This window comes from Acomys minous (assembly GCF_964271855.1).
Source record: "Acomys minous genome assembly, chromosome: 11".
NCBI lineage: Eukaryota > Metazoa > Chordata > Mammalia > Rodentia > Muridae > Acomys > Acomys minous.
In genome coordinates, this window is record NC_140492.1 from 78,637,879 (window position 1) to 78,661,614 (window position 23,736).

General features: G+C 45.0%; 1 long non-coding RNA gene across 1 annotated transcript; it reads left to right on the top strand.

The window, feature by feature from the left end:
- The first annotated feature begins 17,550 nt into the window (after positions 1 to 17,550).
- LOC311608381 lies at positions 17,551 to 20,972 on the top strand. The gene is made up of 3 exons (XR_014782940.1): positions 17,551 to 17,671; positions 18,276 to 18,385; positions 20,875 to 20,972. It is a non-coding gene; the product is annotated as an uncharacterized lncRNA (long non-coding RNA).
- Positions 20,973 to 23,736: the final 2,764 nt, after the last annotated feature.

Genomic DNA, 23,736 nt, shown 5'->3' on the forward strand with positions numbered 1-23,736 from the left:
CTTCTGTTACAGAATTAGAAGTAGATGGTATCAACTGTCCTGAGTCATCCACAAAAACTGTCCAGAAATCCTCTGATAATCCTTGTTGCATAAATTTTTAGTTCCTCGCCCTATCATTCTACGTTCAAGTATCTACGTGCACCTCAGTTTTGTGCACAGGAACCAGGAAACACCACTGAACAAGACAAGTACGCATTATGCAAAATGAGTCCAACTGTAGCAGCCACGACACAGTGGGTTTAACTTGAGAATAAGAAATAAGGGGGTACAGTAGTGAGGGAATAACCAAGTCCCCCAAGGGAAGCAGCGTGGAGCTAATGGCAGCCTGAGAAGGGTAACTGGGAAGAAAGAGGCCACCTGGAAAAGCCTTTGGCAACCAGTGTCTGTTTATCTAGTGCATTTCTCTCTAGCAAAAGCCCTGACAGGCCTGTCCCTCTTGCTTTTGCATTTGCTCCTTGACTGTTGCTTCGCCTTTTTAAAGCATTTCTGGGGAGGCGAAGCCCAAGAGACATGAATGCAGCGCTCCTGGGGGCCACGCATTATGGTTTCTGGCCTCACGGTACTTGAAGCTCTCATCTGGTAGCCTCCTCATGTTGCTGATTCCTGCAGGGCAAAGTTTCCAAAATGGACTGAGAGCATTTTAACATAGAAAGGTCTGGGATGGGAAGGCTGGTGACTTTCTCTCCCAGAAGTAGTCTTGAGACGCCTGCCTTAGAGAAGGCAAGAGCTGGTACATTATGAGCACGCAGAGCAGCCCAGCTCTGCCGCTGCCTTCTCTGCATAGACACTCCTGTAGTTAGAGCAAGAAATCTAGGCCACACAGAAAAAGAGAACGCCTGTACTATTAAAATTGTCACCAGCACTCCCTGCTGGCAGTAGTCAGGCCATCTGTGTGATGCAACACTAACAGTGTTATTGGTGGGAAAGCTGGGAACAAGGAGCAAGGCAAGAAGAAAATGCCAAGGAGCAAGAGGAGGGACATGTCTGTGTTTATTTGCTACTTGACAACATTTCACAGGCATCAACTGACTCCTGCTTTAAACCACTTTTAGTGTGTAAGGTGGAGTGACCTACAAAGAAGAAACGGCGCAAGAAGGTCAGACTGGATGAGTGACAGACAAGAATGCAGGTCAGGCATCTCTACTAGACCCCAATTGTAGTCAGCCAGCTCTAAGAGTTTGTCCTCTGACTTGGTGCACATCTCCTCACAGGCCACCTGCATTCTCTTTCCAGGAAGTTTGGTTTTTCCCACTGAAGTAAAACCTCTTTGGCAGGATGTAAAATTTCAGGCCGTATTCTCGCTGCTTTGTCTCCTCCCAGAGAGTAAACACCTGCCTCTTATGGAAGTGCGTCCCTTTTGTGCTTCCACAGCCCTTCACTTGAGGCGTCCCACAGGTCACTAACAGCCCTCTAGGGCTCCCGCTAGTGCACTCACTGCTCCCACCCCCCACCCCCTCTCCCACTGTGCCCTGCCTGGAAGTGAAATGTCATCCACCTCGCCCAGGTTGCTTTCCCACTTGTTGACATGATTGCCACTGCTGGTATGTGTTGCAATGTATATGGAACTCCCTTCAGCCCTGAGCAAGGGGGACTGTCCACACTGCTGCCCCTTTGTCTTGACCTTCACTCTGTGTTCAGCTATAAGGTAACTGACCCTCGTGATCAAATAAATGCCAAAGTCTTACTACCCCACAACTGTAGTCTGTGATGCGTTTTCATTTTAGAAACAATGACTTGGTAACATTCATTGTTAGCCATTCTAATGGTCATTTACACCATTTCCGGTGTCCTACGAGGTCTGGCGTGGGGGGTGGGGGGGATGTAAACTTTGCAGTGGCTGTGTATGTGAAGAGCACAAGGGTGTTTCTGAAATTGCCCTTGTCCTCATTATGCGTGTTCCCCCAGGATGCCTAGTTACTTACATATATGTGGCTGCGGTTTTGTATTTAGCGTCTTAAAACACCAAACGTCTATTATCCCATGCAGTCTCTTGGTGTCGGACTCCGGAAGCAGCTTAGCTGGGTTAATCTAGTTTAATATCCCTCAAAAGGTCAGAGTCAGGCTATTGGCTGAAGCTGCAATGTGTCAGGCCTTGACCTGTCGGGATAATCTGCTTCCCAGATCTCTCTCTCTCTCTCTCTCTCTCTCTCTCTCTCTCTCTCTCTCTCTCTCTCTCTCTCTCTCTCTTTCCCCCTCCCTTCCTCCCTCCCCCCTCCCTCCCCCCTCCCTCTCTCCCCCCCTCTCTCTCTCTCTCACACACACACACACACAGAAGCAGAATTGCTGCCTTCAAAAGGCCTATAACCCAAAACTCAGTCAAGCAAAAACAACTAGCAGGTATCGAAACTGAATGCCAAAGTAGCGCATATGCTAAAAACCAAACAGTGATGCTTAGAGGCCTCTCTCTCTCTCTGGTCAGAGCACAGCATGACAGCAGAAGCAGGCCAGGGCAGAGGGGTCAGGTTTGGACAACAGGTCCTGAATCCCAGCCGCTGGGCCAGGATGGGGAGCAGGAACAGAAGCTAACGGAGAACTCCTAAGCGAAGTGATTTGACCTGATGGTCTTCCTAACTCCAGCCCATGACCTAATGGTGATCTAGAAGAAAATCAAAACATGGCCTTTGCCTTCTTTAGTCTGTTGGTGGATGGTGATGTGCTCCATGTTGGATCCGACCCAAAAAGCTCCCTAGGACTAGCTTTCACACTGCAGGGAGCTGCTGTGCAATCCAGTCCTCCCCATCTGGGATGCCCATGAACCCCAGCCGGGGCCAGCATAGGGCAGCAGCACTTCTGTCTTGGAAGTGACCAACAGCTGCTAATTGGGCGTAAGTCGTCTTCAACGTGACAAATCATTTATGGTAATGGAAACAGCCAACTGTCAGAGCTAATGAGCTCATGACTCCTAAAGAAGAACCTAGCACCACTTTACTAAACTAGTATAATCCCTACCTGCGTTCTAACGGCTTATCTTTAAACCCACAGATAAGTCCAGGATATCAAAAGGGTCCTTGCTACAGTTAATTTAAAAGTATGGCCTAGGAAATGTTTATTAGGCTATAGTTATTATGGCACAGAAGGTTTCATGTGACAAAACCCTGACAGAGGTGTTTTTTTTTTAATTCTATTGTCCTAATAAGATGTCAAATGTACATTTTTACTGAGCATCGTTGCCTGCACATTATTCTAGGGTAGTCCCTTGTGACCTAGTTCATTCTTGCTAATAGCTGCATGCTTTTTCATGATTTGATTTTAATATATTTAATATATATAAGTAATATAATTGTTAACATTAACTTATAATCACTCCTGAGATTTAGATTATTTATTCCTCATTGTGAAAGTCTGGAATTCTCACCAACAATACCCAGAGGAATTCTCATTTATCTCAGTGTGTCATATTCAAAACGTGACCCTTTTACAGTCTCTGCCCTACTTTCCTCATAAAGTCTCTTAAAAACCTAAAATTATGCAGATGGTTTAATGAATTTCCAGAAATAAGTTCCAAACTTAGAAGAAGAAGAAGAAGAAGAAGAAGAAGAAGAAGAAGAAGAAGAAGAAGAAGAAGAAGAAGAAGAAGAAGAAGAAGAACCACCTTTAATTTTACATTGTTAATTTCTGGATGCAGGAAACTAAGTTGGTTTCCATCCAGAGTCGGCTCTGGCTCCACACTGTGGATTGGGAGGAAGACATGGAAACCACTTCACTTCCCAGCCAGGCTTTGGGTCTGTGTACTGCACTGTGTGTCATGTCCATGTTACCTGCTGTTTATAGGTCTGTGGTTTACGGTGATGTGCTTGGTTCTCTCTCTCTCTCTCTCTCTCTCTCTCTCTCTCTCTCTCTCTCTCTCTCTCTCTCTCTCTCTCTCTCTTTATTGGTTTTTTTGAGACAAGGTTTGTCCTGGACTAACTTTGTAGACCAGGCTGACCTCACAGCGATCCGCCTGCCTCTGCCTCCCGAGTGCTGGGATTAAAGGCATGTGTTTGGTTCTTTACCCCAGATTTTCTGTGTGTGTTTGTGTTGAAAAGGACCCAAAGCCCTCTGCCTCTTCCTTCCCCTTTCCTGAGACTCTATTCTTACTGGTTACTTACCAAAGTTTATACACTCCTCCCCCTTTGCTAGTTGACTATTTCTGTTAAATAAAATTTTTTTAAGCAAAAAAGTAAAAAAAAAAAAAGAAAAGAAAAAAGACTATCCTGTTCTTTTTCCCCTTACATGAAGCTTGCTTTTTCTGTAGAGTCAGTCATAAAGTCCTTACATTGTTTCTATGGGCCAGAGCTCATTAGTGTTAGTGTGTGATCACCTCAGTTGGGATTTTGTTACCTGAACCCTTGTGTGCACAGTTGTATCCTACTCGACTTCAGCGGAGTCCGATTTTACTTCAGGCATGCTTTCCTGTTCCCTTTATTCTGTTCTCTATTTCAAAGACAGCTATTATCCCTGGTTGGCAGGTGCCTGTGTTTACCAGCTGTCATCTTTTTTTTTTTTTTTTTTTTTTTTTTTTTTTTTTTTGCTTAATTTCATTTATTTGGCCTCCTGCTTTAAAGCTGTTTTATTCTCTGTAGTCTGACCTCCGTTTTTCACAATATCTGCTCTGTGATTTTCACTGTTCTGATGATCTCATTACTTCGATTTCTTTCAGTGTTCTTTTACCCTACTTTATCTTTTCTCTATTTTTTTCCTTCACTATATTTCTTTCCTACTATATTTCATTTACTTTCATCTAACCCATTAACAATTTAAAACCCAACTTTAACAATACAAGAGAAAAGGTACTCAAAAACTAAGTAAAATGCAGCGTACAACCCAGATAATCTCGCACTTTCCTTCAGAACTATGTTTAAATTCCTAGTATATTGTGGATGAGATAAGATAATCACTGCAGAGGCGAGCAGAGCCACACCTTGCTCAGGCTGGTAGAAAACATTTACCTCAGTGATAGAGGGCTTAAGTTTATTCTTTGTTTCTTGGATTTTTTTTTTTTTAATTTGGTTCAGTTGTGGGGCTTTTTTGCTGGTTTTGGTTTTTTTGTTTTTTGTTTTCGAGAATATAGAAAATATGTAAAAGAAAACTCTTTGGTTTTCTGAAACGGTCTTTCTTTCCTAAGAGTTTGCTTGGGCTTGCAGGATATCTTAGTCATTATAGGTGGTTACTGCCAAGCCTGAGGACCCGAGTTCAAGGGCCCCTGATGGCCACACGTGTGCCACCTCCCCTATAAATGAATGTAATTTTAAAAATTGAGTTTATTCTTCACCCTTTTAACTACAGAGCTTCTTTGCGTTGGTGTTCTGGGACTCTGTCTTCATCTGAGGTTGGTGCTGTGTTTAGGTACATGTAAAGCATTGCTGAGTTCTAAAGGAAGGACCCTCTCCTGGCTTGCTGGGTTAAAACACTGTGGTGCTGAGTCAGGGGTACAAACTCAGCTGCAGTCTGCTGACCCTGCAGGTGAGTGGGCTGCCCAGGCAGGCTGTCGGTAAGTATCACGATGGACACGCCAGCTCTACATCTTTGTTGTTGTTGTTTATTGTGGCTTGAATCTGCCCAGCCGGTGCAAAGCTGTCTGCCATCCTGCTTTTTATACTCCCTGTTAACCTTCTAAATAGCAGGGCTATTTTCAGAGAAAATAAACATATCTTGCCCAATAACTTCCTGCCATCTGTCTGAGCATCCTTTCTTTCTGTGCAAAGCAGAACCAGGCCCCAGGGGAGGCTCTGCATTCCTCCTGTGTCCTGTCTGCATCCTTGTTCCCTGTATTGAAGAGGGGCATCCCTGCAGCTCTTCCGTCCCATCAGAGGAGCTTGCAGGTAGGTCGGTAGCTCTCAGGCCCCTCCTTCATCTTTCCGCACATTCATCGTATCTAGCTCCTTCCTAGTTGTCTTGTAGATGGACTTTTTATGCCAATTTTGGGTGACAGGGATGTAGCTCAGTTGGAAGAGTCCCTGCCAAGCATGTCTGAACCCCTGGGGTTGACCACAGCGCCACTATAACTGGAGTGAAACGCACCTGTAACCCCAGCACTCAGCATGTACAGACCAGGCGATTGGCAGTCAAAGGACATCCTTGACTACACAGCGAGTTTGATTGAGGCCAGCCTGAGCTACGTGATACCCTGTCTGTCTCAAAAAAGTGAAAGAAACCAAGCTGGGGATGGGCGGGGAGGGGGGTCAGACCCTGTGACGGGTGTTGTAGGAGCGAAGTAAACATACGCAATGCCTCTTCCTCCTCTTAGGTGATAGCTTAACAATTTCTCTAGGCTCTCCAGCACATTAAATCCCTAAGTTATGATAAATTATCTTCTCTCTAAAAGATTTATTAAGAGAATAGATGCAGAGGGGATCTGGGGGAAAAATGCTTCTAAAGATATAAAAATGAGTAAGACCTACTTTCAAAGAGCAAATGGTAGCATCAGTAAGGAAGATGTACAAGTCACCATAGTGAGATGCAGTGAAGGGCCAGTCCCCACTAATAACAACGACAGAGTGAAGATGATGATGGGCAGTAGAAGGTGCTGTGGGGAGTTGGACAAAAGGATGATCCTGTTAAGCTAAGGGATTGATTTATTTATCTTATGCGGTCCTGTGTAAGGTTGTATAATGGTAACAGTGCAGGTTTGGGAGCTTTATAAACCATGGGCTTGCCTCTTGGTAAAACCAAAAGCCGTGGGAATGATGCAAACACCTACCATGGCCAGCCTGATTTAAAGATCAAGAAAATAAAGCATGTCAAAATCCCTGTGTGGTGCTCATAGTGGGCAGGTATTTTTAAACTATTAGTAATATCGGGCGGGCTATCATACAAAAACAAGTTTCATTGTGATATTTATATGTGTGTGCGCGCGCGCACACACACACACACACACACACACACACACTTGTCATCAGACCTTATTTTTATTCACTACTTTCCCTTATACCCCTCTTCTTTGCTGATCCACTTGCTCCACCCAAACAGTGCCCTCTTCAACTTTCATAGCACATGGATTCTGTCACCCTTTCTCCTTCTCTTTTTGCAGTTCAAGTTCTATTGTCATGCTCCATTGCATACATATACTTGTGTATAGTTTAAGTCTGCATTCTCTACATAATGGAATGCATCTGGTGTTTATCTTTTTTTTTTTTTTTTGAACCTTAGTGGTCATTTCCAAAGTGGCTGCACCAATTTACACTGTGACCATCAGTGCATATGTGTTCTTTGCCCATATTCCTTTTTTTTTTAAGATTTATTTTATTATTTATACATTATTCTGCTTGCATGTGAGCCAATAGGCCAGAAGAGGGCACTAGACCTCATTATAGATGGTTATGAACCACCATGTGGTTGCTGGAAATTGAACTCAGGACCTTTGGAAGAACAACCAGTGCTCTTAACCTCTGAGCCATCTCTCCAGCCCCATCATTGGTTTTCTTGATGACAGTCATTGTGACTGGGATCAGCTAGAAAGTCAGAGCAGTTTTAACTTGTACCTCTCTGCCTAAGAATATCGAGCCCCTTTTCAAATATGCATTAGCTATTTGTATTTCTTCTTTTGAGGACTGCCTTCACTTCCTTAGTCCACTTTATTGATTGGATGATTTGGTGCTTTGGTGTTTAATTTTTGGAGTTCTTCAGAGACTGAATATCAACCCCTTCTCAGAAGTACAACAGGAAAGGGTTCTCCTCCATTCTGTAGGTCGGTTCTGCTGGTGGTCTCCTTTGCTACACAGAGGCTGTTTGATTTCGCTTGTCAGTTCCTGGGATTCTTCCCTGAGCTGTTGAACAGTTCTTGCCTCCGCCTGTACCTTGAGGTGTTTGCTTCCATTTGCTTCTAACAGTTCACCTCTTCCATTAAGCTCTTGGATCCCTTTTGAATTGATTTAACCTGTGGATATGCACCTTACCCACACTAGTTGTAGAAGCGGCTGGTTTTCCTCCAATACGTGTTTTTGACGAGGCTTTGACACCTCTGTCAAAGGTTAGGTGGCTGTATTCATGTGCGGACCCTCTATGCTCTGTTCCATTTGTCTATGTGTCTGGTTTAAAAAATATCACACTTTTTAAATCTTTTTAAATGTTCATTTCCTTTCTTTGTTTGTGTAACATGATCCATCCCTTAATTGTCATGTTAGTTTATGAACTATTTAACATATGCAAAGGTTCTTGAGGAAGGACTGCTCCTCCGTATTCATTATGTAATTGTCTAACACCTGCGGGTCACGTTGCACTGTGAGCCTCTGAGGGCTCAAATGACACTACTGTGAAACTGCTCTTTCAGCTATCAAGTGCTAACCAGTGCGCGGAAAGTGGATTATCAACATGTCAGCCCCACTGTGACTGGTGACACCGTCAGCAGATTTTAGCTGGGTTTTACCCTGCATTTACAGAACTGGACCATTCTGCTGAGAATTCTAAGGATCTGCCCCAGGCTGGCATGGGACTTTGTCCATGTTTTCCACGGAGGTGCAACCTGATACACATGAAAAGAAAATAGGTCAGAATCTTCCGGAGTTGTACTGGCCTCACGCCCCAGCTAAAGGTCATTCTTAATCCTCCCACTGCTTCCAGAACGCTGTGTGCAGTGTTGTTGGGTTTTGGTTTTTTGTTGTTGGGTGGTTTTTTTTTTTTTGTTTTTTTTTAATGTTCCAGGAAGGAAATGACTTGTATAAAGCAAAGCAGGGAACATATTTTTCACCAGAGCAAAGAACCCTCAATGTTTCATAGTTCCATTGACAACATTACGAGGATGAGTTCTAGCGAATTATTATTATGCTATTTTTCCCAAGGTCAAATGGGAAATTGTATCTCCGTATGGAGCCGTGGCTGGGGCTTCCGTCATGAGCCTCTGGGAAGGGAGGAGAAGCAAGTCCAGCCCTGGGCTCAGCAGAGTTGGATGTACAGGACAGTATTAAGCACAGCTTAGGGGTTTCCACTAGACGCCATGACCACCAAAGGCTAGAGTCAGTGAGAACATATCCCTTCTAAGAGGTGTTGACGTCAAGTAACAGGAAGCACTCACACCCCTGTGAAGCACGTGGCATTAAGAAAACATGCTGACAACTGCAGGAGTCTGTGATGCCCACTGTCCAGAGCCAGTGGTCGGCCCTACCCAAAACCAGGGCTTTCTGTTGTCAGGACTGCATGCTCTCCAGTTCAAAGAAAGGGTCCATTTTAGAAGTAGACTTGTTGTTCTCTGGATATGCTTTCATCTCCACGTTTCCTAAGCCTTATGTTGCATCCTGTCTTCAGCTGTTCCCTTGTATAGTCTTGACTCAGCCTGGACCAAAGCCTTGCATCGCCTTCAGATATTTATCTAGATACCACACATTCATGACTCAGGGACAAGCCAGGAAGCATGAGCTCTCTGGTAGTTTATTTATTTATTACCTTTCATTCGTTTTCTAAAAGTGATGTTTATCTAGCTTCTTGGTATGCTGTACCTAATATTCTCACAGACAAAAAGAACCGCAAAGTATGTGTATAATACACACTTTACATAATACATGCCTATCCTTGTACATTAAAATTTGCTAATGATGCTATCACTTACAGAGTGAGACACATTTTTTTGTTTGTTTGTTTGTTTTGGTTTTTTGAGACAGGGTTTCTCCATGTAGCCTTGCCTGTCCTAGACTTGCTTTGTGGACCAGACTGGCCTTGAACTCACAGCGATCCTCCTGCCTCTGCCTCCTGAGTGCTGGGATTAAAGGCGTGCGCCACCACGCCCGGCAAGACACATTTTTAAAAGACATTGATAACACTCTCTCCTAAAATTTATTCTGAAATTAAAACAGGTTACAACATGTGATTTCCAAGAGCCATTAAACCCTTTTTATTTTCATTGTAATTGGAAATTGCCAGAAGTGCCTGCGCCCAGATATTTCTCATCTCTCCCTGCCCCCACTCTCATGCCACCCCTGGATGGAGGCTCAGGTGATGTTTATCTGGCTGTTGACCCATTTTTGTGCCAACCTTCTAATTTCTTTTTTTTAAAAAGCCTAGATGCTCTTAAAGTCAAGATGGCTCTGAAAATCATCTCAAATTATACCTATCTGTACGAATATCTGGTCATCTTAGCAAGAGCACAGTGCAAATACAGTGCACATTCACTGCTGTTTCCAATCCAAGCTTATCAGTTCTTGCCCTTAAATCCATTCTATAAAAGCCTTGAGGACAACCTGTAAAGGCCAATTTGTTTCGTGTGTGTGTGTGTGTGTGTGTGTGTGTGTGTGTGTGTGTGTGTGTACACGTGCATGCGTGCGCGCGCGCGCACACACACACACACACACACACACACACACACACGTGCCTGGGGTGTCATTTCTCAGTCACTTTCCATCCTGTTTTATGAAAGAGCATGTCTCATTGGCTTTGACCTCTCCAGGTAGGCTAGACTAGCTAGCCAGCAAGTGCCAGGAAGCCACCTATCTGTACAGTACCCCCTTATCATGGGATTACAGCCACCAGGCCTGTATTTGTGGGTTTGGGGGATTCAACTTGGGTCCTTATACGTATGCAGCAAGCACATCACTGAATGTCCTACATACACACACACACACACACACACACACACACACACACACACACACACCAACCTTGAAACCTGGATTTTAAAAGTAGATCTACCAAGAAGACATAGCCAGTGCTGTCCATATGATTGTGCTTTGCACTAATAGCAAGGAAGCCACTGTGATGGGGTGCTTACTCTAGTACCTATAGTGATGAAAAGTATTAGTGGGAAGAAGTTTGAGAGTCCACAAATCTGGAGACGGAAAAAACCTAAATGTCTTTATTAACCTGTAATTGAAGCTTAGAGCCTGTTTCATTTGCAAACCACCATCATTATAGGTGCTAACAACAGCTGCCAATACCTTAAAATAACTATATAAAGTACAATTTCTGGATATTTTGATATAAAATATTTATTAAGCCCATTAGTAGATCTAACATAAAGAACCATCTGTGCAACATTAGCATAGTTTAATTGTCTTTGAAAACCATATACATACATACATACATACATACATCCATACACACACATGTGTGTGCATATATATATATGCATACATACATACATATAACGGGTATTGGTTTTCTTGGTTCTTTTTTGTTTTGCTTGTACTTTCCAGCAAACAACATCATTCTACAAGGAGACCGAGCACTCCATCATATGCTTAAATGAGGCCATGGTTCCAAACCAGAACTGAGAGTCTCAGTACCAGGGAGACTTCACAGATGAACTTGAACTGCTGGTTTATAAATACATCAACCATAATAGAAACAAGGCAGGTAATAATGACCAACGCTTAGGGAATTCAGTTTAGACAGGGGCCTTGGACAGAGATTCAGCTCTTCTGGGTCAAGAAACTTCAGTGAACGGGATGGGGGGAGAGAAAGGAGAGAGGGAGAGAGAGAGGAGAAAGAGGAGGAGAGAGGAGAGGGAAAGAGAGGAGAGAGGGAGAGAGAGAGGAGGTGGGGTGGAGAGAGAGCGAGCAAGCATGCACGCCTATTGTCAGCAAGCTTTCTAAACTGCAAGGCAAGGCATTGCATAACCATAGGTCTAATTCACTGGTTGGCGCTTTTGTTCAGCTTGCTGAGATGATGACCCTCTTGTCTTCAAGGATGATTATAGGTTACCAGGCCTGAAGGTTCAACGTTGCCCTCCGCAGCTGTTCTAGACACTTCTGACTTTGTCCAGGCTGACAGGTAGTTCCCTCGATACGTACACTAGTATCTTGTGCTTGTAAGTTCAACTCGGGGTTTCAGTTAGCACTTTACAATGAAGCAAGGTTCTTTGTCTACATCAAGCACTGACTTTATAATGTCAGTTTCTAGTGCATGTGAGACAATTCTGCCCTGACTTTCAGATGACTCTTGTTTTCAATGGCTGACTCAGTTATGACTCAATAATGACAGAAACATTTTAAACTTATAAAATTCTAAGAGAACCACGTACAAAAATAGAAAAGAGAAGCATGTTAAATAAATGTCAAGAATAGGAAGACAACATACCAAATGAATGACTGCCAATGTTCCTTTGTCTTGGTAGAAAATAGAAACTTTACTAGTAATGATACAGAAATTATGTTTGAACAGTGTTTTGATAACTATTGTTTTATGTCCATAGCAACTTTGTGAGGTAAGCAGTTGCAAAAACGGAGCCTGAGAGAACCCATGGGACCAACCAGAGGCCACAGAATAGAGAGTAGGAAATGAGCCAGGATGGGGTGAGGTCTTCCACTCTTTGACATGGTCTCCTTATGTCATAAACCCGAGATTCCCAAAGCCCTTGGTGTTGTGCTCTAAGAAAACTAAGCTGTTTAAGCAAAACAAGAAGTGTGTGCTGACTGACGATTAGTGAGACCCAGAAACAAAGCTGTCAGCACTGACCCAATACCCAGGTTTTCTGAGAGAATTTGTAATGCAGAATTCTGATAAGCAAGAACACAGTGGCGTCACTGCCCATTCTATGGAAAAGAAAGAAATAACAATATGCGTTGAAGGTGTGAGCCAACAAAAACAAGAGGTCAAAAATAAAGCAGACTATGAGTTAAGTTTTATTTCCAATTTTAGCAAGTTTGCTGTTTGATCTACTCATAGATCTGTTTTGTTTTGAAACAGAAGAGAAAGAGACAGGGGGAGGGGGAGGATAGATGATAGATAGATAAATAGATAAATAGATAGATAGATAGATAGATAGATAGATAAATAGATAAATAGATAGATAGATAGATAGATAGATAGATAGATAGATGGATGATATTTGAAATTTTGTTAGAAGCCCATGAACAAATATTATATTTATTATGTGTATTATGATGTATCTTTAAAGCATTCCTTTTACTGGCCCCAGGTAATATAATCTTTATCAGAAACAAAATATATGATTTTCTGCAAACACCTAACAAAACTATTGTCTATCATGTTTTGTTCTGTATATATGAGCCAATAACTTTCACATTTTATATTGCAATTGGGAGGTTTTATTTTATATCTTTTAAGCAATCTCCTAGCAATAGGGAAACTGTGGGGCTCATAGTGGGGTGGGGAGTGGACGTGGTGGGGAGTGGACGTGGTGGGGAGCGGGCGGTGTGAGGAGGGCAGACTCTGGCTTGTTCTCTAAGCATTATGCATGCAGGTGGCTGCCTCACTAGTTCCCAGATCCTGATTTGAATCTCAGGGGCCAGAGCTGTGTGTTTGTTCCACAAAAGGTCCTTTGAACCCTCCTCCCTTCCTGATTTGACAAAGCCTGGATAGCTGGTCTCAGAGAGACAGGCTGGGTTAGCGTGGGCCCTGGTGACCTGTGAAGTACTATGAGCCATTCTTGTCTGCCCAGGATCTGCGCCTAGCCACTTCCTCTATTATATTTAGCCCTTTGGTTATTTTCCTAATGAGCTGTCTGTTTGCCTGTAGCCATCCAGCCAGAAGACAAATGTGTAAAATCATAAACTAAGCCCCAGCACTGAGCGCCTAAGAGCAACTCAGCTCTAGGCCTTGAAATCCACCCACACTGGAACTTTTCCTGTGACTGTCCCTTTTTTCTCTCTGGCCCATAGCTGGGCAGAGGCGCTACCCTCTAGTTAGGGCCATCTGCAGCCTTGGGCCCGCATTCTCTCCAATGGCCACCTCTATAGGTGGGAGGGAAGAGGAAAATGAGCCTTGGTTGCTCCGACGTGTGAGAACTCTCAGACCTTCGCGTTTCTGCTTTCTAGAACCTGACAGGCCTGTGCTCCTCTGAGCTCCTGGAGGAGACACTCACCTTGTCAAGCCTCGATGCGCCTCAACATGAACCATCACGTGTTTATCATTCCACACCTACAGGGCTCCAAGTAATTAAGGAAATTATGAGCCCAGTCCTCTGAGAGTCTTGGAAGCCAACTGGTGAAGCGGGTTTTGAGGACTACCTGGAATTCTCTTTTTCATAGAATCAGCGAACACCAAATACATGTGCAGCTATGCTTCACATAGGTAAAACCTTATACAACTCCACTTGTGTCTTCTAAAAGCCGTACATACATATGTTAATTTGCTCCCACATTAGACTCACTATATAAGATGGGCACTGGCATTTTTCAGACCTAGGAGTTATTATGTAGCAGGATTCTGTCAACTCTAAGAAGCAATGTACACTAAAAGATTGAAGAGCTTATGGGCAAGACCTGCAGGGAAGGAAACAAGAGCAACGACATAATCACTGTACATACATGATGGCATTTTTTCTCTAGGCAGTGCACACGGGTAGAAAATACTACAGAAGATCTTAGATTAATTTCTCCCGTGAAAGAACTGTGTGAACACTTAGTGTCAAAGAAATATATCACAAAAAACAAAAAAATGAGAGCTACTGGGCACCATGTACCTATTCATCCTTTGCTACCCCAGAGGAAGATGCTACAGAGCCTCAGATTTTATGAACATGAGATCCGTGCTCACTGTTCTCAGGAAGAAGAGCCCCACCCATGCCTCAACAGAGAATATTCTCCTCTCATCCTCCAAAACTGGACTGTCAGGCCTCACTTGGCCTTGCTTGCACCATAGTCAGCCTGTGCGATTAGTCACCTGGTGGCCTCATCAAGTCAAAACAGGCGCATGATCCAAGCCCATCTCCCTGGCGATGTTTAAGTGGAAATAAGAGTGGGCAGAAAGATTGTGGGCATTCCAACCCCTTGCCATCAAGGTCTTTGACACTTCGTGGGGCCCAACAGGATAAACTTTCCACCCACAGATTGGGGATTAGTCGATGAGAGAGAGGGACTTTGTCTAGCCCCCACATGACTGACAAACATATGGAGAGGGAAACCTTGGGCACCAGAAGAAAAATCAATCTTTTACCCTTTCAACCTGCCTTCTGTCGAAGCTGTATGGGGGGGATGAGGGGGTAGGGAGGGCAAGTGGGAGGGTGGGGGGGCAGGTGGGAGGGTAGGGGGGGCAGGGGTGGTGTCCTATCACAAAACAAACAGGGCCTTAGGAGCCAGAAAGAAAGACTGCTCTTTAATAGCTTTTAACTGCTGTTATATTTTTAAAACCACTTACCAAAGAGGTGAGTTATTTTCTACTCCTCCCCCCCCCCCACCCCCGGAAGCACACAGCCATTATGGTTACCTGGAAACCTGTCCAGGAAGCATGTGGCAAACAGCAACCGTGCAATAGAAACATCCGGATTTGTCATCTAATAGGTGATCCCAGCAAGTCATGTTCGGGTAAAGGTAGAATATGAAATTTAATTAGTTTGCACGCCCTGGCTATTCTAGGGGCCATTGGCCCCTTCACAGGAAGGGATTTTTTTTTTCGTCTGAGTTCATATTATTGAAAAGCCATTTGGTTACCAGAGGCAGGAAATGAGTTATATCTGAGAACGGGTGCTACCTGTACTGCAGGTCACTTATGGTAGGAACAAGGGGGGGGGGGGACATTTATAGACATCTAGACATCGATGCTACTTGGAAGACCCTCCAATCAGTTAGAGATAGGATGTACCCAGACGATGCCCTAAGGGCACTGCTGCGTGTGCATTTCGGGAGCAAAGTAAGATGCTCTGAAGGACAAGAACTAGAAGCAGAAAGAGACTGCTGGTGCAGATTCCTAATCCCAGCACTTGGAGGTAGAGGCAGGAGGACCCCAGTGACAAGTTCAAGGTCATCCTTGGTCACATAGAGTTCACAGCGAGCCTCTGCCTCTAAAAGAGACTCTGCAACAAGAGACTCTGCCTCTAAAAAAAAAAAAAAAAAAAATTTAAACTAAAAAGGTGCTGAGAAGGCCAGCAAGGCAGATGGGAAGAAGGAAGAGGGCAAGAGTGGCTGGCCAGCACGGCATGAGACATGGCAGCTGGAAGGCAAAAGCAGTGACTGTGTGAGTCGCTAGGCTCTTCTCTTTTCCCTGCAGGAAGGGACTCTCCTGACTTTATAATCAGCCCCAGACTTTCCGAAAGAGTTCTGACCTCATGAAAGCAGTTGCCTTGGCATCAGAGCTTATTTCTACTGCGCGTCTCATGTCCTGCCCACCTCCTTTCGGTGTCAGATGAGGTGATAACGTGTGTGATTATAAAGAAATGCACAACTGTGACTCAGCTATCCCCCCCCCCCCCCCCCCCGCTGTAGGAAGCCAGCTGGCACAGAAGCTTTGGGGGAGGGGGGGGACATGGGACGCTGAGCGCTTGCATCTAGGAAGGCCGGACACAACCGCTGACCACTTCCGTTTGACTTCACCTCTTCTTATACCCTTTTTCCAGTTCACCACGAGGAAGGATGACGAGTGAGACTATCAATTCTGAAAGTTAATCTGTTGGCAACTTAACTCTGAAGAGTCAGCAAGAGGCCATGAGGCAGGCTGGGGACAAGTCCCGGGCTTTCCTTGCTGACTTCTTTTCATTCCGTGGTCATCAGTTTCACCACCAGCATCTGGGCATGAGTCAGTAAAACATGGCCACAAATACTTAAGCAACCGGAGAGAATTAGACACTGAAGATGCAGACAGGAAATCTCCATTATGCAAACAGTCCTCAGGAAGGGGCCTGCGGAATAAAAACTCAGGCTGACATTCTCCAATCCTCTAATTACATAAACTCAGTCGTCCCCAAGAATATGGAGCAATGTCTAGTCTTTCTCATAGCTGTTATTGCAAGAGTTTGGGATCTTCTGGACAGAGTTGTTGGGGGGTGGGAGTTTGGGGGGGGGGAGTATAAGCCTCACCTGACAGCTGGGGAGTGTGCTCACAGCCCTACTGGCCAGATCTCCTCCGTAACTTTGTGGGTGGGACATGGTGACCCTAGAAACATCTTTTAGACTTGAAAATAATCTTCCCTGTCACTCCACAAAGGCTTCAGGTTGCGGGAGGTGGGGGCAGAAATTCGAAAGCATTGTTCAAAGTGGCCTTAGTCACACAGTTGTCACACACACAAGTGCTCAGGGAATTTTTCTCGGTCTCACCAGAGTCACCCAAATCTACCTGGCACACTCTACCAAAGTCAGATTAAGAAGCGACACATAGGGCCAGAGAGACAGATGGTCAGAACAGCACTTGCTGTTCTTCGAGAGACTCCAGGCTCCGTTCTCAGCGTCCACGTCAGGCTTTCACAACTGCCCGTGTGTTGCCCTCTTCTGGCTGCTGAAACCAACCGCACTGCACTCCTGTGTGCCACACCCACACAGATGCATACACATCATTAAAACAAATATTTGTTCAAGCAAAAGCCCTTTACGACAGTGGTTCTCAACCTTCCTGATGCTGGGACCCTTTAACACAGTGCCTCATGTTGTGCTGACCCCAACCATAAGAAAAATTTCTTTGCTATTTCATAAGTGTAATTTTGCTCTCTTTATGAATCATAATGTAAATATCTGTGTTTTCCAATGGTCTTTTTTTTCCGGGGGGGGGGGCTGCAACCTATCATCTGAGAACTGCTGCTTTAAGACGTGACAGATGAACCGTGCACAAACATACGGAAGTGTGTGTGGACCGACGGTGGTGGTTTTCTCCGCAGCCTGACTGCTCTCCAATGCCCCGTGTCTGAGGTCAGTCATAACCTACATGTAGTGCTAGAGTCTCCGTCCGCATCTGTTCCTTCTCATACAAGGGACATACCCACACACACTCAGAGAAATGCAGAGCTCTTTCACTTCCTTCAACCCCAATGTTTCTCTTAGAAAGAAAAGGATAGAAGACCCAACCTATTCACAACACTGCATACAAGCACAGCATCCCGGTAAGCACTCGCACATTATTTTACCCTGTGCACTACGAGGCAATGAGCAGTTGAGTCGGACAAAGCTAAATCTGTTGGACTTTATTTTTAAAAATCTTTTGCGTTTCCTTTCTTTGCCTATGTGTTTGCTTGTCTGCTTGCTTGCCTGAGATGTTGTGTTCTTGTGTCTGTCGAGCACCCATCATGTATACCCACTCTTGTAGTCAGCCCCCTGCAGTGCCGTTAAAGCCAGGCCTAAGCAGGGTACCTGCAGAGCCCACATCAGTAAGGCCAAGAAGAGAGAGAAGGTTCCTACTTTACTCTGTCCCCAAAGATTATTCTTTTTCTAAATGTAAACCTAAAAGGACCAAAAACTGTGTGTTTCTCCTTCAATATGAGTAGAGGAACTTCAGGAAGAGAGAGGGCTCTAGAGCAGAGCACTTGAGAGCATCACCAACCACAGGACCCTGGCAGCAGCTACACAGGACATCCTCCTGAAACTGACCAAGCCCCTCCCCCCCACCTCCTGAGTCCCTCTAGGGCTGGACCCCCTGTCAGGCTGGCGACTGTTACCCAGCCCCCTCTGGCTTTGTTGCTTCTCTGTGTCTTTCCCACATTTATCCAGTTCTGCCAGACTCTTTGGAGCAGATTGACGCCAGTCATCAACACACCTGGTGGAGTCATCACTGTCCCCATGAGCAATCCCCTCTGGGGCTTCCTGCCATAAGAATGTTTGTGAGTTTCACATGAATTTCTGTACATGTAAATAGCAGTCACTGTCTTCTTAGTCACTGTTATGTTTTTGTTGTTGTTGTTGTTGTTTTGATTAGCCTCATAGTAAACAGTATTCCAAAAGTATTAAATAGAAATTTGTAGAAATCATTCTTAGGTTTTAAAATGCATACCCCATACCACTGAGTATTGTGATGAAATCTCATCCTGTCCTATACAGTCCAGTCTACTGTATGAATCATCTATCCCATGTATCCAGGCTGTATATGCTACGCACCCATTAATCAGAATGACTGTTGTACTGCAGTGTTTGACTGTGTTCAATTCACCTCTACTCAATTATAATTCACACAGAATAAGAGGAACAACGCCTGCAATGCAGGTACTCCAGAGAAGATCTATAAAATGTCTAAGACAGGATAAAAACCTCCACTCATAAGGAAAGAAACAAATATACAAATATACGCGGCTGCTAAGATCTGGCACAAGGACAATAAAATTGTGAAGAACTAAAAAAGAAGCCTGAACTAGCTTTCTCTGGCTTCTCAATCTACAAGAGAGACAACCATACACAAGATCAAAGAAAACAGTGTGTATAGGGTTTAGTACCATCCCAGTTTCAGGCTTTCTATGGACGTCACTTCCGCACCCCCGAGGCAAGGGCAGAGCAGTGTGATATTTGAGACTAACCCAGTTTTGAAGGGCCGAGTGATAAAAATTTCATACTACAGATCTGTGCCAAGTGTTGCAGGGGTGTGGGGGTGGTGAGACATGCCTCTAATCCCGGCCCTCAGGAGACCGAGGCTGGTGGATCTGGAGGTCAGACTGGTCTACACAGGCCAGTTCCAAGGCAGGTTTACATAGTGAGACCTTATCTCAAAATTTAAAAAGAGGAGGAGGAGGAAAGAAATCGAACTTATGAAATACTCAAAAGCCTTCAATAAGCACGAGAACAGTTGCTGACCTAAAAGTTGAAATAATGGCCTACGTGAAGGGAAGTGGACTGTTGACCCGAGTTTACAGAAAGTGAATCTGAGTCACAGCAAGGCTCTGAAATTCCGCATAAACTCACGCTGCCTGTAAAAGCCAGACATCAGCGGTGAGCAACCATGATCTCCAGCTAGTCAGGCAGAAGCACTTTGTTTTCCATTGGGTGGTGACGCCAGGTCCCATTGCTTATGACAAAGGCCCTCGTCAAGCCTGTGTGTCATCATTTGCGTATGCCACTGCTGCTCCCGTTCAGGAACCGACCCACTTCCCCACCGCACAGTAACTCTTTGGCTTCCCGACAGCCAACGCAGGCCGGTGCGTCGGTGCGGTGTACAGCGCCATCTGCTGGACTCTGTGGGATAAGCAACAGCCTGGGAGTGGATGACATAGACCAAGGTTTCTGAATTCTGTTAAGCTTTGAGATTGCTAGCTGCCAGGCTTGATTGCCAGGCTTGCAAGCAACACTATCAGAAATATGTACCCTGCATTCAAACCAGACCTCGACGCTACACGTGTGGTCCTTTCCTTGCTACAGAATCTAGTATGGCAAACATGTGCACATGTGTATTCATGGTGTGTGTGTATGTGTGTGTGTGTATGTGTGTGTGTGTGTGTGTGTGTGTGTGTATGTATGTGTGTGTGTGTGTGTGTGTTATGTAAAGGGGGCAAGATAGGACATGACCTTTCAATAAGTAGGAAAAGTGACCATCACCACCCTCATTACTGGGTTTGTATTAAATTTTACAGCTAACAGAAATCCATACTTAAGTAATCCCATATAATCTTTCACTACTCTGTATAAGCAGAAGGGGGGGGATAAGGGGGGGGGGAAATACTGGCTCTGCCCGGAGAATTACTCATGACTTGGCCATGGCTGAGATGGCAGCTAACTTAGGCTCCTTCCTTCTTTACCAAAGTCTTCGCCCACATGCAAATAAAGACAGGCTGAGCAAGGATAAGGAGATGAAGTTGATCCCAGCTAGCTGTAATGGGGCTGACATCAAGCCTCGGCTATTTCTGAGTCTGGAAGCTGGTCTCAGAAAATTCTGGCCAGCGTTAGGTTTAGGGTTTTGCTAGTGTACATTTAGCAGTTTCCGAGATGTGCTGTGTCACAATCACCAGGCTCGGTCATTGCTACTGAGACCAGATATTTGTCGGAGGCGGGACCTGCAAGGTATCCCATGGCTCTGCTCTTCCGGCGCTGTGGAGGTCTGAGACTGTTCACTGGACACTGGCAAGCCCGCGGGTGGCCTATGCCAATAGCTTCCTAGTTGCCGATGAGCTTGAGGCTCACTGATGCGGGAGGGCGGGGCGTTTTGGAGCTTTCCTGTCAATCGTCCGTGGAATCCTTGAAACTGCTCTGAGATGTGTACCGTGCCCAGCTCAGCTTCACAGATGAGGAAGTTGTGTCCTGGGAGGGATCAGTCAACTGCCTTAAGGACACACAGCATAAAGAGGAGTAGGGAAGGACTCTGGCCAGGTCTCTCTTCTCTCGTTCCCAGCAGTTTCCCAGCTATTGGTGCCCAGCCAGTCTCTGAACTACAGCGTATTGCACTACTTGCTGCATGGCTGACTCATCCGCTCTAACCGTAAAGGTAGCCGGCTCCCCCTGACCCCAAGTGTAAAGGGATGGTTCAAAGAGAGCTCCTTCCTTCTTTTTGTTTTTAACTAGAATGTCAGACCGAGAACCGGCTGGAACAAATAGTTCTGGGTTAGAGGTCAAGTGACGACGGACTGGACTCTCGGACAAAAGCAAACAGGGCCTCTCACGGTAGCTTGCTGGAGTACACTCAAAACCCTGACCCCAGTGAACAGACTTGGAACTGTGCCTGGCTCATCTTTAGGCAACAGGAGCAGGCCAGGAAAACATGGTGTGGATTCAGCCTCAGGTCCTGCCATTTGGAAGTACACAGCCCATGTGAGGAGCCTTGTGAGGCCGCATCAACCTTGAGAGCTCTGGAGTCCAAGGCTTCTAAGCTGTAAAGTGGCAGCAGTGACGCCATTGCACAGGAATGGCGTTGCGATGTAGACCAGGAGCTGCCGTGGGAGGACAGGCCCTTCCATCCCCACCACAAAGCAGAAAGTGTTCCGGTCACACAATCTGGGGCGCCACATACATGAGAGGTGGCTAAGGGGCATTTATGCTCGCAACCGTTTGCCCTCTGGTGGTACCTTCTGTACAGACTGGCAGGTTCCAGGAGGCAGTTTGAACTTGCTGGGTAGTCACAGTAATGTATTTTGTCAAAATTTTTTTTTCACAACTCCAGCTCACTTTCCACCAACACTAGGTCTGCTTTTCCCCCCCGTGACGCCAACAGTCCCTACCAGCAGAAAAAAACAAAGGCCAGATGCCAGGTATAGGTCTAAACTTTAGACTCTAAAATAGTGGTTCTCGACCTTTCTAACGCTGTCACCCTTTATTACAGTTTCTCGTGTTGTAGTGACCCTCTCAACCATAAAATTATTTTGTTGCTACTGCTACTGCATAACTAACTGTAAGTTTGTTACTGTTACGGATATATCTCTAATGTAAATATCTAATATGCAAATTATCTGCTATGTGACACTCCCCCAAGGGGTCAAGACCCACAGGTTAAAAACCACTGTTATAAAAAGCTGGGGTGGGGGCGGGGGTGGGGGCAGGGGGGCGGGTCCCTGAGTGAATGAATGCTCTGGCTCTTCCCACAGGAGCAAGGAAGAATTGGCTCTGCATCAGCTTATACCCAACCTCCTTCCGGCTTCCTCCCGTGAGGCCCATCCCCCAGGAGAGCCACAAGCCAAAGAAATGTGAAACTGGCTTTCCGCCCCTCCCCCCCCCCCCCATCTCCTCAAGCAGCACTGGCCTCCAACCCTCCGACGTCCAGAAGGCCACACCACACACTTTCCTTTCCAACCCCCAGTGCTACCAAGAGCCTGGAAAGCTATTTCCAGAAACCAATTTTAAAAAATCTGAACGTCCAACGTTAGGACAATGGTCCTTCCCAGTTTGTGGAAGTTTAAATATGTAAGGAGAGAGGGCAGTAACACAAAAGCAGCTTCTTCTAGGCTCATGCAAAACCAAAAAACCCGCACAGTCAACAGATGGTACTAAGGCAAGACATGAAGTACAGACCGTAAGTGGTGAAACTATCCAAATCTTGCTATAAATCCCTTTTGGGCTTTTCTGGCCTCCATACCTGTTCTGTTCAGTACCTGGACTCCACCCCAGAGCCTCCTGCCCTAACAAGCACCCTCCCTCCCCCAACAGGGCCGTACACCCACCCATAATGATGGCGTCTTCAGACTAGTTTCATAATATAACAACTATACCACACTCCTGTTGACTCAATTTTACTATACATCTAAGATTGTTCTAAAGAGATGTTTTTTAAACTTTGCCTACCTAAATCAACCAAATTTTTTAATGTTGACATTTTAAAAAGTCATTTCTTTTTTATTCTATTTTTAGACGCTACTTTTATTTGTGTATCACTCTGTCAATAAACAAATTTACTTCGTTATTTGTGTATCACTTTATCAATAAATAATTTTATTTAAATTATTTAGCCATTTTGTCACAATAACAAGAAAAGTAATGAATAGAGTAATCAATTGCCAAAGCTGTCATACACAGCCCAGATTCGAAGGAAGAGAAATGGATTCCACTTCCCGATGGCAGGTGTCAGAAGTTTGCAGCTGCTTTTACTCCTTCATAACAGCCAACTGTGTGTAAAATAAAGAATTTTAAAATCCTATCCCAGTGAGTAATCTCTGAGGCAGGACCAGACTCAAGGTTCACTATCTACTTTCCAAAACAGGCACTTGGTCAGCCTTCTGAGCAGAACAAAGGCAGCCTTAAACATGTCACCTCCACGTAGCCTACAACCCTGATGTTGCCTCATAGCCCAAGTGAGGGCACCAGAAGCAAGGGTACTTGGTAAAGAGAAACAGTTTGAAGCATTTGAAGTTGGGTTGTTAAGAAGTAAAAAGTCAGGGTTGGAGATATGGCTCAGAGGTTAAAAGCACTGACTGCTCTTCCAAGAGGTCCTGAGTTCAATTCCCAGCAACCACGTGGTGGCTCACAACCATCTATAATGTGATCTGATGTTCTCTTCTGGCCTGCAGGTATACATTGCAGGCAGAACACTGTATACATAATAAATAAATCTTTAGGAGGAGGAGGAGGAGGAGGAGGAGGAGGAGGAGGAGAAGTAAAAAGTTCTCCGTAATTCACTAGAGGCCTGTGTGGGCATCTCATGTAAAGGCATATACAGAGAAACAGTGGCAGGCTCTGAGTCATGACTGACCTCAAGGTGACCAAACAAGAAGCACAAAGAAGGTTCTGGTGTGTGGAAGCTGCAGCACTGAGGGTGCTGTTGGGGGGG